Raw genomic sequence first — 13,555 nt, 5'->3', positions numbered from 1 at the left:
CGCTATGACGTCACCCGAGGCGAGGCGCGATCGGACGTTAAGCTCGCGTGGACTAGGCGTTGGTCTAATGCGGAGTGAGCTTACTACTGCCTCTGCCGCTCTTTTTATATAGCTCCGCGCGTACCGCCAAGAGAGCATCTGTTCTTTCCGTTCATATGCAGATGCCTGCAGCCTCCAAATGATCGCTATCTCAGGCACATAATCTTAAATATCACATTTAATAATAGCTTTACAAACTTCTCAATTTTTGTATACATACATCTGAGCAGTACAGAAGCACGTAGAAAATCTCAGCCCGCTAAAATTAAAACTTTACTCTCTAGAATTTTTACAATGGAACTAACGGTAGATTGTTACCTCTGAACCATAGCTTTATCAAGACTTGTATCAGCTGTTAATTATGCTACAAGACTAAAACTTGGTGTAGCTTTGTTAATTGTCCTATCTGATCATTGGTCTTAAAGAATTTGTTATATCATTAAAATTTAAAGTACTTAATCTATAATGCTTATGTACATTTTACTCACAAAAGTAGTTTTTACTAAATTACTAAAAAAAACTAGAAGAGGTAACTGATTGTGGTATTTCCATTATTATTATTAGGGTGAAACGAAGCATCCTACCAATTTTCAATATTGTAGCTCTATTATTTCGCGCCTCTGATTTTTCCGAAAAACGCGGATTCTGGAGTCAATTTTAGTTTTATGGTTTTGGAAACCAGCACCACTCATTAATGACTTCTTACTGCACCTTCTCACCAAATTTTGGCTTCCTAGCGTCATTATTTAGCGCCTCCTATTTTTCTTTCAAAACGTGAATTTTACGTAAACTACTAATTTTATAACATTAAGATTTGTTACCTGAAACATTATTACATAGAACTATACTTTAACAAAGTTTTACACACAAATCTTAATTTTTACTTTTATGTTAAATGTGGTGCAATACTATATGCAGGCGCGTTACGATGACGTGACGCTACTAGCAGTGAACTAGGGTAAGTCCCGTGCACTCGCTCGCCTCTGTATCTTATACATGATACAGCGCTTGCTTTGCTTCATCACCCCCTTTTTAATTTTCGTGAAAATCTATTTTTGAACAAAATTAAATTTCTAAAAGAACAAACAAGCGATGGATTACTTTAGTATACCTCTTTCAACTTAAGTTGCTTCTTCTTAGGAAATTCCTTATTACTACATACACAAAATAACCATACTCATATACACATAGAAAACCTAGTACAGAAGACATTCACAAATTATTTACATACATTTACATGGAAATATAAATTTTTCAATGGTTACAAAATAGTTATTTTTTTTTTTTTTTAAATCAGTCTCTTCCTGAAAAAGAAAATACACACGACTTTTATCACTGCAACGCACTCACATTTTTCTTTTACTATAATACTCGGCACTGTGGTGAGTGTCCTATTGTAACACTCATTTAATTTCACTGATTGACAAAATTGTGGGAGGAAATTGTATTCACTGTGGTTTGCGTCTCTACTTCCAATCTCCCTACCGCTTGTTGTCAGTCATTCATGCAGCCTGCATGTCCCTGAGAAACAGACAATACAGTCTAAGTTTCTGTTTTCAACTTATATCTAAGGTAGGACAAAGTACATTTTATAGTTTATATTCTGGCACTATTTTACTAATTGTGAAGTTGTCAGAAAGACATTTAGCACTAAGTCGTATCTGATACAATAGCTCCTACTTTCTTCTTTCATAAATAATCTTTTAGGTTCCTAAATAGTGAACATTCTTTTAGCAAATTAATATATTAAGATCTTGCTTCAACTTAGAAAATTGAGTAACCTTTTAGTTTTAATGTACTCTGGCTTAATTATCGTATGGATTAGTTCATCAAAGAAGTCATTTGCTGACCAGCACTTTGCTTTATTGTATGAATTACTAAAGAAATTAGTTATTTTCAGTATACCGATTCCAAATTTCTGCATTTTCCAATATTTGTGTGTTTCTGTTGTCTGTTTAACTATTTATTTGCCTCAAGCAAGATTTAGCGTTTTTCACCATTTCACGAGACGTGAGGGAATTATTCTTTAATCCTACATCATTTACTTCAATTTACTTACTTCACTTCTTCACCTTATTCATTTTCTCCCTTTTCTTCCAGATTCAAAATACTTCATTTCTCCACTTCTTTCTCCCTTTTCCTTTTGTCAGCCTATTGACGTCCTGTTTCTATATATTTGGTGCGATCCTCACACCACTTCCACACATCTCCATTTATTTAATTCTAAAACGCCATTGCTTGCCTCTATGAGCATTACCTTCTTACGCTGTTTTCCTTCAGACAACCTTATTTCTAGCAACATACTACCTTCTGCATAATCTCATGGATTATTCATATTCATACCGTACTTCGTATACTGCAAAGTGTCTCTCTTAGTTGTAGTTTCTAACCCTTTACAATTACATGAAATATTTTAATTTATTTATTTTAGCCATGTTTGCCTCTTATTGGTACTCAGACTTTTGTTTTGCCATTCACTAGGTAGATCCTTACTAAGAATACTTAAAACCTAATAGCATATATACAACATGAAGACATATGTGATTCTTACCTGTTATGATAGACCAGAAGAAGGGAATGAAACTTGAAAAGGAAATAAAGTTTCACCCAGCTGGGACTGCACGGTACGCCAAACCGTGTATCCGCCAAAGAGTGGCAGACTCCCTACAGTAATTAATTACTGTTAATTTTAAATTCCTTTAGATCCACAATATTTCTTAGACCTAGTTCTCTCTTACTCTTTGGATATTCCAAACGATAGGCATTTGCATGAGGTTTACTTACTATTCTAAATGGTCCATGATATACATGCATAAACTTTTTAGTTTCTGCAGAAATTTTCTTTGATTTTTCTTTTGTTTTGACCAGCACTAGCTCACCAATTTTAAAACTAGTGGGGGAAGCCCTTGCATCATGCCTCTTTTTCCTATCTAAAGCTCTTTTGCGTATATTTGCCCTGGCCTGTGCTTTCTTCTCATCCAATGTACTCTGACTTAGAACTGGAAAGTCAATCATACTCGGAATGATATTATGTGGTTCCTGATTGAACATCAGCTCACATGGAGCAAAACCTGTGGCATCGTGTTTCACTTCAACCTTAGCACTTTCCTCATTCTCACTGAAAACCAAATTTTCCTGCAAGTATCCTTTATTCTTTATTACTCTAATAGGCAGTTCCCAAGTTTCATTACTACCGCCTATATGACTTCCTATAAAAGACTCTCTTATCACTTTAGAGTCAGGTAAAGTTAAAATTAAGTTGTTCTGATCAAAATTGATCTTTCCCTGGTACTTTGATAAGAAATCAGTACCAATCAACATATCAACACTTAAGCCTAGCACAATCAAACAAGGATGATCTATTACTACGTCATTTATACCAATGGGTATCAAAGCTTCGTGTTGAACTGGTCTAGAGACTTTTCCAGTAGCACCTATAATCTTTAAGCCACTTACTTTCATAACTGTTAACTTCTCTTTATTGGGTATGGTGTCAAAAAATGTTTGTGATAAAGCACTTGCTTCACTGCCACTGTCAAGCAGACAACGCACAGTGACTCCTGATATGTTTACTTTGATAACAGGGTGAGTTATTTTACATTGAACAGGTTGCTCACACACCTCGTCTAATAAATCTCGTTCTATGTTCTTCCAGCTAAAGTAATTCTGATCAGTTGCAATTACATTTACATTTACATCCTGGGGCTCATCATGCTCTATAATCTTAGCTGCTTTCTCTAATCTGTCCACTAACTTTAAATCGAAGCATCTGACGACTTTTTCTACTTTTGTTTGCTGCACATCAGCCAAACTATCCTCTACCTCTGAGCAACTGCGTCCCTGCGCAATATTGCTGTTCATAAGAATGTCGTCACCTTCAACCATTTGTGGCACGTTTACACAGCTACTAGATTCTTTCACCTCGTTACTATTTCTACCCCCTTCATTCATCATTTCCTCCTCTCTAAAGTTTTGCAGTACTGATTCTACTTCTGCTACTTCTACTTCAGCTTTTAGATTGCCATTTTCATCGAAGATGTAAGCTTTTACTTCATCATTATTCCCATCAGACTCAAACCCATTATCTATTTCTTCCCCATTATCTACCTTGAGTTCCTGTTCTTCCTTGACCCATTTTTCTAGTGTATCCAAAATACTATCCACTATTTTGTGAGAGTGGCTTAACACATCACTGGTATTATCTGTATTTATTTCGTCATCCATGTTGTCTGTCTGTGTATGTTGGCTGATTGTCTGTGTTTCCGTTACTGGCTGTGTTACTGTTACCGCCTGGTGAGCGCCAGTTTCCTCATAGACGGGATTTAGTTTCCCACACGCGGCCTGTTGTGTTCATCTGTGACACCACTAGATATAGTAGCATCATGACTCCCTTCTTGTCTTAATGGCATAGGATTTACTTCTCCACTTTCGTCATAGTAGTTGTTACGAAAGCGTGGTGAGTATCTACCCCCTCTTCCTCTGCCACGGCTTTGGTTTCGATAGTTTGTTTTGGTGTGCCTAACTTCCATATTTCTAACGTTCACGTTTCCATTATTTTGTACGTGATTGTTAGAAGATTTGTTATTCTGCTGCACCTGCTCCTCAGCAGCAGCTACTCTTTCCACTCTTTCCAGATATTCAATAAATTTGTCTATATTATCTCTAGGGGCGGAAATGATCCTCTTCTGCCAGTACCACGGCAGCTTACCTTCTAAACCCATAATGATCATATCTGGCTTCATCTTTTCTGTCAAATGTGATAGTCTTGAAACCCACTTCCTAGCGAAATCCTTTACTGATTCACGCCCTGGGAAAAACTTCTTACCACTCCAGAATTCCCTTAACACATTATTTTGTTTGTTGTGTGACCAGTATTCGTTGAGAAATGCAGACTTAAATTCAGATAAAGTTTTACATTTGATCATTACATCCGCTGACCATCGCAAAGCATCACCTGACAAATGACTTCTTATAAATGAAATTTTTTCTCTTTCTGACCAAGTGTTGGGGAGAACATCCTCAAAGTCATTCCAAAATTCAAGAGGGTGAATGTACTTATCAGGATCAAAGCGCAAAAACTGTCGACACCCTATAAAAGCCGCGTCAACTGAAGTCACATGCTGTACAGTAGAATGACTAGAATTAACAGAGGTTACTCTATTTTCTAGGTTAGCAATGTTAGTATTTAATTCCTCTACTTGTGACTCTACTGCTTCTATCCTGGCAGAACATCTTTGTTCCACTGCACCACGAATTTCGGTACAGGTTTCTTTTACTTTCTCAATGTTTTTCTGACAAGTATCTACTTTAATTTGTACCTCTTTAACTTTGTCAGAGCAAAGTTTGGACTCGTTGCTCAATCTTTCGGACAACCTCACTTCCAAAAGTTCATCTGCCTCTTGATAATTTTTTTGAATTTGATCTATTTCACATTTGAAAGTACTATGCATTTTAGTTAACTGTTGCCCTACTTTTACTTGAATGTCATGATGAATAGCATCTATCTTATAATTCAAACTATTCCATTTTGATTGCAGTTCTTCTTTTAGTTCTTTATTACTATCCTCAATTTTATTTTCCAACCCTTTATTACTAACCTCAATTTTATTCTCCAACTCTTTATTACTATTTTCAATTTTAGCCTCAATTTTATTTTGGTTTGATTCGAGTTTGGCAAACAGTATTTGCATCCAATCCGGAGCTTCTACCTTGATACTTTGTATCTCTTGACTTGACTGAGCTGGAGATATATTGAGCTCAGTTTCACTACCTGACAAAGTTAGCAACTCTACTGGCTCCCTTTTGACTTCTATTTCACTTATTGATTGCATCCCTGCACTCTCATTTAAATTAAAGTCATAATTTACTGGTGACAAATTACGTTCTAGTTCAATATTTGAGGGATTAATGTAACCATCTTCATTAAACTCAATTCCTGATCGTGAGGATTCTTGGTCAGAGACCGGTTCCCTTCTGAAATGTACACTACTTTCCATATCTTTTAGTTTGTTAGCAGCAGTTAATAAATATTTTAAAAGTCTTTGACTTAACTTAAATGCTTGATTTCGACGAATGATGTCGTCGCGGTGTACCAGCAATCGTGATGCGACGCGTCGCGACGTATTGAAGGCAGCAGCAGCAGCCGTAGCGTCGAGTACCGCCACAGGAATCGCATACTGCAATAGCTCCAGGGGGGGGCAGCAAGGCACCGTTGACCGCTCGGCGCAGCCGGCAGCTGTCTCGCAGATCAGCGCAGCTCTGCGATGACGCACCGTCTTCCTTTAGTCTCAGCGCCGTCGGCAGCCGCGATCCAGCATCGTCGCCTTCCTCACCATCGTCACTAACCAACGTACAGCGGTAGACACTTATTGTTTATACACTACACCCGCCTTTACTGGTAACACTGTTCCCACACTAGTTCAATTCAGTGTCCTGTTATTGCCTACCGAGTTCGTTAATTTATACCAATCGCTTTCACACATCGAGCACTTTTATTTGCTTTTAATTCAGTTTTCCCGGCAGATAAGCACCATATGTGGGGCGGCGAAGAAGTTGTCGAAATGAGTTGTTTGAATGTTCATTTCACGTAACAGACTATTGCCGATGCAACATATGTGGGACGGCGAAGAAGTCGTTGTTTAATGTTGCATGAAAGTTGAACATTGCCACCTTAAATCACGCGAGCCTGGCAACTAATTTGGTGGCCAGTCAGAAAGCGAAGGGAAACTTACTGACCTTAGTTCCCAGTCTGCACGGCCACATTCCTGTACAGCCCAGCTAAACGAAAAATATCCATAGTTCTTCACGGGATTAGGGCTGCTTCAATAAAATTTAAAGTTCCAAACAAGATTTTATTATCTTAAAGGCTCACACAAATTACTCGAAACTTCTAAAAATGCTAAAGACATTAAATATTGTTAATTCAGCCAATCGTTTAATAGTTCAGAGGCGACTTCTACAGCAAGTTCCTCCCGAATAGTTCATTACTCTAACTAACGGTGCTCTATTAATAGTTCGCAATAATGTTAAAAAAAAATTAATGCTCGCCTTAAAAGTGGAGTTAGTCACCACTTGCCACGCGGAATTATACTTCACACGGACGGCACAATAACAGTTTGTTACCGAAGTCTAAACGATCCAGGACGGTGTACAGTCCTCGCGATTTTCAATGTCCGTTTACATTGCTAAGTACGCGCATGTCACAGCCCGCTATGACGTCACCCGAGGCGAGGCGCGATCGGACGTTAAGCTCGCGTGGACTAGGCGTTGGTCTAATGCGGAGTGAGCTTACTACTGCCTCTGCCGCTCTTTTTATATAGCTCCGCGCGTACCGCCAAGAGAGCATCTGTTCTTTCCGTTCATATGCAGATGCCTGCAGCCTCCAAATGATCGCTATCTCAGGCACATAATCTTAAATATCACATTTAATAATAGCTTTACAAACTTCTCAATTTTTGTATACATACATCTGAGCAGTACAGAAGCACGTAGAAAATCTCAGCCCGCTAAAATTAAAACTTTACTCTCTAGAATTTTTACAATGGAACTAACGGTAGATTGTTACCTCTGAACCATAGCTTTATCAAGACTTGTATCAGCTGTTAATTATGCTACAAGACTAAAACTTGGTGTAGCTTTGTTAATTGTCCTATCTGATCATTGGTCTTAAAGAATTTGTTTTATCATTAAAATTTAAAGTACTTAATCTATAATGCTTATGTACATTTTACTCACAAAAGTAGTTTTTACTAAATTACTAAAAAAAACTAGAAGAGGTAACTGATTGTGGTATTTCCATTATTATTATTAGGGTGAAACGAAGCATCCTACCAATTTTCAATATTGTAGCTCTATTATTTCGCGCCTCTGATTTTTCCGAAAAACGCGGATTCTGGAGTCAATTTTAGTTTTATGGTTTTGGAAACCAGCACCACTCATTAATGACTTCTTACTGCACCTTCTCACCAAATTTTGGCTTCCTAGCGTCATTATTTAGCGCCTCCTATTTTTCTTTCAAAACGTGAATTTTACGTAAACTACTAATTTTATAACATTAAGATTTGTTACCTGAAACATTATTACATAGAACTATACTTTAACAAAGTTTTACACACAAATCTTAATTTTTACTTTTATGTTAAATGTGGTGCAATACTATATGCAGGCGCGTTACGATGACGTGACGCTACTAGCAGTGAACTAGGGTAAGTCCCGTGCACTCGCTCGCCTCTGTATCTTATACATGATACAGCGCTTGCTTTGCTTCAATATTCACCAAGTTTCAATTCTTTGTCTAGTTTCAGGTTAGGCAGATTCTTTCTTGATATATTGACAGTACCACATGCATGTATTTGTTTCCTTTTCAGATCCTCCATCAGTTGTACCCTGGCGAAATAACTGTCCATGAAAACTCTATGATTTTTTCCTTCAAGATCTGTCAGCAGCTCTTTTACTACCCTCTCTCCAAAACATTTATCCATTGTGTTGCCTATTTTACCAGTATAAATGTCATATTTTAGTGCATAACCATACTTATCTGCAAACATCCACACTTTGTAGCCTATTTTGATTGTTTTTTTTTTTTTTTTTTTTTTTTTTAGGAAAGTACTGTTTCAAGGATGACCTGCCTTTGAATTTGATCATCAACTCATCTACTCCTACATATTCACTTGTATGATAGGCACTTCTGAAATTGTCATCCACCATGGACAAAAACGGTAGTAACTAGTGCAGCTAATCAAAACCCTCCTCACCCTGCTTTGCCATGCAGCTGTTGTCATTTGGATGCAAATGAGACAAAAGACACCCAGCCACCCAAAATGATTAACAGCCATCATTGAACTAATGTAGTTACAATGAAGATCAGGTGCAGAACTCCAGTAATCCCTCTAACTTACCTGTGGTTTTATGCCCATGAACATGCATAAAATGTTCAAGCCAATAAAAGTTTACATCTCCCTACATGTTGTGTGTTTGTAGGGTATCTCATTTTGCTGGTACTCCTGTTCAGCATAAAGATTAATCTGCATAACAGTCCACTGAATTACATCATCAAATATGAACATTTTGAACAAACTATAGGGAGTGGAATCCTCTAAGTCTCTCAGATGTGCAGCAGGACCAGTTACTGAGGAAAAATGTGAAGGTTGTTGGCGTTTTTCTGTTTCACCCCACTGGCGAGGCTGTTTACGTGAAGTTACATCTGTGGGAGTTGCATTTTCACCTGCATTATGTGCTGGTACTTGCTCTGGATCAGCAGTTGAACTGGATACAGTTCCACCAGAACAGTAACATGACAAGTCCATGTTTGATTGTGTATTTTCTCAGGTGAATCACTTTTGTGTGAAGTGCTTGTTTCAGAAACAACCATTCCTGAATGTGATACACAGTAATCTGGGTCGTCACCACTAAAATCCACATCTTCATCCAACAAACTCTGACCTGAAGGTATTTCAGCGTGGTGTATTGCCATTATCTCATCATCTTTCTGTACTTCCCTAAAGTGATTCATTGTAAACTAAAATAGAAGATAATGCCTCTAATTTTGTATATGAACTTCATGTATACTCCCATGCAACTTTATTGCACAAACAATGTACAAAATGTGTAACACTACTCAATATTCAAAGCAGTATCCCACGTAGTGGAGAAACGTTGATGCAAAGTGGTACATATTTTGGATTCTGAATTATTCACGAAATACTCATCTTATAAAGAATATACCTAAGATTGGTGAACTCTAGAGTGTTTCTGAAAATATTAGAATAATTATCTTACCTGTAATAAACAGCTGAATCAACAATGCATCACATAAGGGAGGAAACAATTACACACTTGGTCACACTGGGCAAGAGCTAGCAACACTGCACACAGTGCAGGAAACAACAACCGCCACAGACGGACTGCATGGTGCAAGTAGCCACTGCCACAACTTATGTAATAGCGAGAAGATCCCACCACCCAATGCTGCAAACATGTGATTTCATTGTAATAATTAAATTTCATTGTAATGTTTAAATAATATTGAATCATTAATAAGTATCATATTGTCTTTTCCACTTCTTTGTCAGTCTTACTCAAAATAAACACACAAAATATATCTCTGCATTCTTGAAGTTAATAAAAGAAGTTACACTGTGCTTATTTACAAGTAAAAGACATTTTCTTTTCTTCTTTTGCTACTGCCTTTATCCCGCATTGGGTGCAAGGTTGGCAGAGTTAAGTACAGAGTTGGCATGGTTACTTTTAAGGGGTAGGCAGATGCCCTTCCTGCCGCCTACCCAGACCCCCTGGGATGGAATTAGTATACCCCAGCTGTCTGTGTCTAGTGTAAATCGTAAAATAGTGTGAGTGTGTGTCAAATATCTGCGAGTCATGTAACTGAGGCGGGACGTGGGGACCAGCCTGGTATTTACCTAGTAGGATGTGGAAAACTGCCTAAAAACCACATCCAGGCTGGCCAGCACACCGGCCGTCGTCGTTAATCCACCAGGCCAATTTGATCTGGGGGTGGGGAGCCCACCCGAGTCCAGGAAGCAGCGCGTTAGTGTTCTCGGCTAACCTGGCAGGTAGTAAAAGACATTACTACATTGTATTTGAAAACTTTAGTTGATTTATGGATAATTTAAGTTGACATTGAAGCAATACATGCCTAAAGCTCTAAAGAAAGAAAAGATAACACCAACTTCCATTAAAAGTAAAATTTACTGGATAAGCTCAAAAAAGAATGAATTAAAATCTCTGAAAAGTTGTAAAAACATAGTATCTCGTACTAATGGAGAATCATTAGTTTCACTTATACCATTTATAAACAAATGTAATTTAATACTGAAGTGACTACAATGAAATTTCAAAATAGTTAATTTACTATGTTATTATTCAGGCAAAGAAAAATATTGTGGTCCATATTCTGAAGGAACTATCATTCCAAGCATGGATCTATAAAGACAAAAATAAAATCTTAGGCGATCTTGACGTCGCACCAAACAACGCGGAGGTGAAAGATATTGTGAACATTTTCAAGCATTCCTTTGAAACAGTGTTCCCAAGAAAGAAAGTAATTTCTAAAAGTGCACAGAGTTTCAAGAACTGGATTACATTAAAAATAAGGTCTCTTCTGAAAGAGAGAAACAGCAGGCCAGAATTACAGGAAAATGACAAATGTATTATGGACTCATTGAATAAAATGTTGCCCAAAAATTAGAGAAGAAAAAATTTAGAAACCCACCCGACATAAAGTTCTAAAATGTGTTACGTTTCTCGGCTGAATAATCCCAAATGAATTTTTAAATAGCACAAATTCAGCTGATACTGATGATATCCCAGGTTATGTTACAGAAATATTAGTGAAGTGCTTCCTCCCACCTGCATTAGATACTTGTATTTGCCATTGATTATTATCAAATGGTAACTAAGAATGGTAATTGTAGTAACACTATGTAAAAATGGTGATCAGCAAAACATGGATAACTATTAACCTGTGTCACTAGTCTCAAGGTTTTTCAATAATGAATGAGAAAATCTTCTGGTGCAGCTGTCTGCATTCTTTGAAAAAATCATATCATTTCTGGAGGTTAACATGACTTCAGGGCACAGTGCTCATCTGAAACAACTGCTTTCAATTTACTGAACTGTATGCAGCTGTCAGTAACACAAAATACCCAGAGTTATTCTTGGTTGTAAAAAAAAAAAATGGAGAAAGGGAAGCTCTAAATAAAATGATCAGTCAGTAAACTGGAGTTAGGAGACGTAATACTACATGAGTCATTGGTAAAAATCAAAAGTAAATGTAAATGTAAAAGCCATTTACAGATTAGAACTTTGGCCTGTTCCAACTCGCTGACTGTTGACCAGTGCTTGATTTCTAAACTGTTAGTGCCAGAATGCACTCCTCCAGTTGTAAACATCACAAGTAGGCCTATAGATTTTGGAAAATTTGTGATATAATTTGCAATAAGAATTCATTTTTTTACAAAATGCTATTCCGAAATCAAGGATTAAGAAATATAATTTCTTACATTGAAAATAATAAAACCACAAGATTTAATACAAATAATTGGTGTTAGTGTCTGCCCCGCAACAGTGACTCTTTGCTTCCTTAGTTCAAATGGTTCAAATGGCTCTAAGCACTATGGGACTTAACATTTGAGGTCATCAGTCCCCTAGGCTTAGAACTACTTAAACCTAACTATCCTAAGGACATCACACACATCCATGCCTGAGGCAGGATTTGAACCTGCGACCATAGCAGCAGCACGGTTCCAGACTGAAGCGCCTAGAACCGCTCGGTCACAGTGGCTGGAGTTTCCTTAGTTCTGCTGGATATATGTCGGCATGAGTCGTCGGTTTTCCCGAGTAAGTTGACACACTGGACTGACCTTTCCTTCCTATATCCCCCAAAATTGATGATTATGTGTTTGCCCTGAGGGTCTGGGACTGCTTATAGTACGATTGAATGAAAATTTTTATAACTATAAAACATTCTGCGAGAATTTCCTGAGCATTTTAGATGAATGTGTTTTCTGTCAACATCACTGACAGCAGCTGGGAAGTTCTGTATCTTATAAAAATGATTTACAGTATTTGGAAAAAGGCACTCTCAAGTGGTGTGGGTGGAGGCAATCCCACAACATTTTGTTAGCTGATTCCACGATACTTAGAATGGTTGTGAATCATACTGTGAATGTTGCAGCCGGGTCTTGAAAACTCTTTCCGGTTTCTAGGAACCTGTAACAATTCTAGTTTTATCAGCTATCGATGCCCCTTAAAAATGACGTTATTTCATTGGAAAGATCTGTAGTAGCTTGAATATCAGTTAGATTCACATATTAATCACATGACAAAATATTCTTTCCTTTGTGTATTAAAATTCGCCGAAATCTTGTTTCGATATCTCAGATCGTTAACGAGATATGAGGAATATTACAAATATTCATTCTGGCTTTTCCACTGTCACCTGGTGATGGATAGCGATATCCTTCTAACACCCAAACCTCCAGATGCCAGACACTCAGATCAGTACCAAATGTTGTACCGATAGAGTATCGACCAAAACGCCGATTTAGTTCTACTATGTGGTGTTGTCCAGTAGAACGAGTGTAAACGTTAATTAAAAATGACACCAGAACTACGGAACACAGGAAAAGTATAACTATAACTAATATGTATAGCTTCTGTGGGGAAGTTGGAAAAGCGTTAAATCACGGGTCTCGTTGTTGACATCTCAATAATGACAGTTTTTTTTTACACTTTGTTATGTGTGAAAGTGTTATATGGGACTATTAATACTTCTGCAAGTAAATGTAAATGTCATGTAACTAGGGCCTCTCATTGAGTAGACCATACACCACGTGTAAGTCTTTCAAGTTGACGCCACTTCAGCGACTTGCGCATCGATGGGGATGAAATGATGATGATTAGGACAACACAACACACAGTCTCTGAGCAGAGAAAATCTCCATACCAGCTGGGAATCAAACCCGGGTCCTCAGGATTGACAGTCTGTCGCACTGACCAT

The 13,555-nt window shown here is 37.6% G+C and overlaps 1 long non-coding RNA gene across 1 annotated transcript in view; it reads right to left on the bottom strand.

Annotated features, from left to right (window-relative positions):
* The window catches only part of LOC126356276 (uncharacterized), a 46,009-nt gene extending 35,455 nt beyond the window's left edge, over positions 1-10,554 (bottom strand). Inside the window, exons 1-2 of the long non-coding RNA XR_007565621.1 lie at positions 10,455-10,554; positions 9,817-10,005 (exon numbers count right to left, since the gene is read on the bottom strand). This is a non-coding gene — a long non-coding RNA (uncharacterized LOC126356276). The remainder of the gene's footprint in view (positions 1-9,816; positions 10,006-10,454) is intronic.
* Between the last annotated feature and the right edge of the window lie 3,001 nt (positions 10,555-13,555).

The sequence above is a fragment of the Schistocerca gregaria genome, chromosome 3 (assembly GCF_023897955.1).
Source record: "Schistocerca gregaria isolate iqSchGreg1 chromosome 3, iqSchGreg1.2, whole genome shotgun sequence".
Lineage (NCBI taxonomy): Eukaryota > Metazoa > Arthropoda > Insecta > Orthoptera > Acrididae > Schistocerca > Schistocerca gregaria.
This window is presented reverse-complemented; position numbering and strand designations above follow the sequence as displayed.